Raw genomic sequence first — 3769 nt, 5'->3', positions numbered from 1 at the left:
TATTAACCCAAATATAAATTACTTTGTTATTGTACATAAATTAAATTATAAAAAAATTGAATTAAAAATTACACAAAAAAATAAGGAATTTCAAATAGTTAATTTGATACTAATATCGATATATTTTTGTCAATTTTTTATGATATTTTCAAACATATATTTTATTAAAAAATAAAAACCTTATTGTTTTCTCAAAATCACATAAAGTCATATTATAACATCGACTGAGATACAAAATAAAATGAAATATTAAAATCACGATGTATTTTGCTGCATTGCGCGAGTACGCTTCTAGTACTTCTATATGATGTTAATGTCAAAAATATTTTGCCAAAAAAACAATGTTTTAACAAAGTAAATGACCATATACACTTACATAAATAGTAAGTTGGCATAAACGCCTTATGACCTACATTAATTGGAAGCATTTATGCTTCAGCATGGATGTAATTAAGTCCGACGTGATCCTGCTGATTCTGAGGATCCATATATTCTCTTTTAGGTGTGATGCATCAATGACAAATTGTTGGTCTAACTTTGCAGCAACAAAATTTTTGGAAATTGTATCAATCTGCAAGAGAAGTTTGCTTATGACAATGTTAACAATTAACCTACAATATAATTAGTTGATAGAAACGAGGGGTCACGCTTGATTATATAGAAAGCAAAATCTAAGGTCAGAGATTGCCTATCTTACTTGACAACCACATACTCGAGCTATCAATGAATAAATCACACTGTCCTCTCTGTATGTCATCATTCTCAAAAACCGTCAAAGATTAATTATAAACTAAGACCTGCAGTAAAACAATTTAAAAACAAATATAAAATTTGAAGCTAAGACCTGCAACCTTTTCGTATCAAACATCTCATTCCCTGCACGAACTATTTTATCAATTTTGAAACTAAGATATATAGTAATACTATTTAAAGACAAAAATAAAAATCTCATACTTCAAATATAAACTGAATTATAATTTCAAGTAATGTTTTATTTATTCTGTAGTGTCATTGGTAGAAATGTCAAATTTACCTTCCAAAGCTGCACATCCAAACTTCTTTAAAATTAAACATCAAGTGGAGCTTTAAAATGAATAATCAATTTCCAATTCTGTGACGTTTGCATTTGATAAGAAGTTGAAACTTTTCGGTTAATTGTTTGATAGAAAAAAGCCCGTGTTTTGAGATATTTGGAGCTTCATCTGCTTTGTCTATGATATACAACATTCTATGAGTTTACCTTACCATCATGCCCTCAAACATTGTTGTCAGAAATTGTGTTGTCATGGGACTCTATTTGAGTGTTTAGATGACCTTTAAGTAATGAATTGCTGCAAAAAAGAAAGAATACATTGAGAATGTAAAAATAACAAGACAAAATGCATATTTCTTGAAGCGAAGCAAATAATGCAGACTCGTCAGTGATATAAACAGCAAAATAGACCAAAAAGAAGAGTCAAAACCAAACCTGACAATGCGGCGGGAGTCGTGAATGTACCCGCACCGGTGAATGTAAACACTTTAGAAGCTTTGGTGGTTTATTAGAGAAGATTTTAATAATGATATTTCTACACTTAGCTAATACATTTCGAATAAATACGAATTATGGTTCTAAATGCAGCCAATCAAAGAAAAAATATATGACAATTTAAAATCTAATTATTTAAATCAATCCAATATAATATAATTGCTATTAAAGTATAAAAAAGAAGTTAATATTATGTAATATTTCTATGGTGTACAAATATGGTTAAAATGGATCGACGAGTTGTTAGAAAATTGGATGAAACCAACCCACTTTAATCATCTACTGGTATTCGTATACAAAAAATAATTGAATTAGATTAACCTATCTAAGTCTACTAAAATATCAACCTAATGTACTACACTCCTTTCATAAGTCAATTTAGAATCAATATCACTGACAACACTCATTGACTGCATATCCTTCGGTCAAGAAATTTCTCAATAAGTACATCTTCCATAAGTTTGAGATTGACCACCAAATCAATTTATGTCACCTCATCAAGAATTTTCTGAATATACAAAAAAAAACATAGAAAATATATCATTGATTTAAGTTTTCCTTTCCATGACTGCTTTTGATATTATAGAAAAGCAAAGATTCATTAGATCTGTCATCTGTGCCAGCTTGGCAAAGTAGAGTGAAGATGAATCAACAAATAGTAAGCATCACATTGGGAGCGGTACAAGCCAAGTTTAATAAGTATAGAATAACAATAATGGGACTATACGCCTGCAACAAAATAAACTGAAAGGATGGATATCAAACAAAAGCGAGAAAAATAATTATGATTCAATACGCTGGAATGTATGCAATTATATTTCAATAAGTGGAGTTGTAAACCTTGTCTTTTCGACTTCCAATGCCAATGTTGAAACATATAACTTAAAGAGTACTATGGTCCAAAACCATACAACTATCCCGAAAGGCCAACTTCTAATTATATAGACATATGGCATAACCATGATTATGTTCCTCCAGTTGAGGAAATCAAGACATGTGAATTCATTCTTATTTGGTATGTAAACTTAACCGTCTAAAAAAACCCTAAGTTTCTCCCTCTCTCTACTTTCTCTCTCTATAATTTTCTCTCTAGAGTTTCTTCAAGTTTTGGGTTGTTCTTCTTGTTCCTTGGATGCTATGGATGATCTTTCACCTCCTTTGGAGGATTCATCACATAGAAAGACTAGAAATAATCGGTCTCCTAATCGTCATTGTTTTCTCATGAAGAATGGTCGTGGCTTTCATTGTAATCGTGTTTCTAGGAAGAAGTAGGAATGCAAAAATAGCTTGAATTTCTCAAGCACCATTTGCTCCCTTCTACATCTGGCTGTTGTTTAAGCGAAGAAGATTTCATCAAGGTTAGTAAAACTCTCCCCCCTGGTTCTTTGGTTGCTGCTGACTTTTGCATGGATGGTGGAGTTAAGTGATGAGTTAAAGGAATCAAATACCGCTCCCTTCTATTTTCTCGAAACCTTTAACTCAACTTTCTGGATGTTTGGATATTATTGATCTGGAAAAAAAACAGCTGAGAACCCTGCTTCTACTGCTTCATCTAAAGATGTTATGCTCCCTTCTTTGCTTTGCTTGGGCATCAGCTTTCGGCCCAAGGTGATGTTTTTTATGGCTAAACCCCTCCTTGTTGTTTCTAATTCTTTACTTGCTACCCCATCACCCATGCTTCTATTGAAAAGTTTGTAGGTTGGAAGTTTATCTTCCATCCCACATTGGTAGAAAAATATTTTGTGTGTCCCACTTTTAATGATCAATCTTCACAAAACCTTCATAACCATTGTAGATCTATGATTTATCTTCAAGAACACAAGATATACTTTGAGAGAAAAGGTCAAACATTCAATACTCAGTCAAACTCTCTATTACGTAATGTGTTTTACAAATGAGCTCTCTCTTCTAACAATTACAAAGACATTACCCTATTTATAGGGTCAAACCTTTAAACATAGTCAAAGTCAAACCTGCCTAAGAAAAGTCAAACACGATGACTTTTACAATTATAGACAATATTTAACTTTCAAGACGAATACAATTTAATACTAATTTTCAGTCCTAACATTCTCCCCCTTTGTATTCAGACTTGAAAGAAATTCTGCACTTTGAGTTCGGTTTGAACTTTGAAACTTTAAGCACATTATGTCTTCTTTAACAGAATTCTTCAACATGAAATCTTCAAACGATCAACTGTTGAGAAAGATCTTCTAGCATTCTCCCCCTCGAATGTAGAAC

The sequence above is a fragment of the Cynara cardunculus genome, assembly GCF_001531365.2.
Source record: "Cynara cardunculus var. scolymus isolate 2C chromosome LG 10, CcrdV1, whole genome shotgun sequence".
NCBI classification, from domain to species: Eukaryota; Viridiplantae; Streptophyta; class Magnoliopsida; order Asterales; family Asteraceae; genus Cynara; species Cynara cardunculus.
This window is presented reverse-complemented; position numbering follows the sequence as displayed.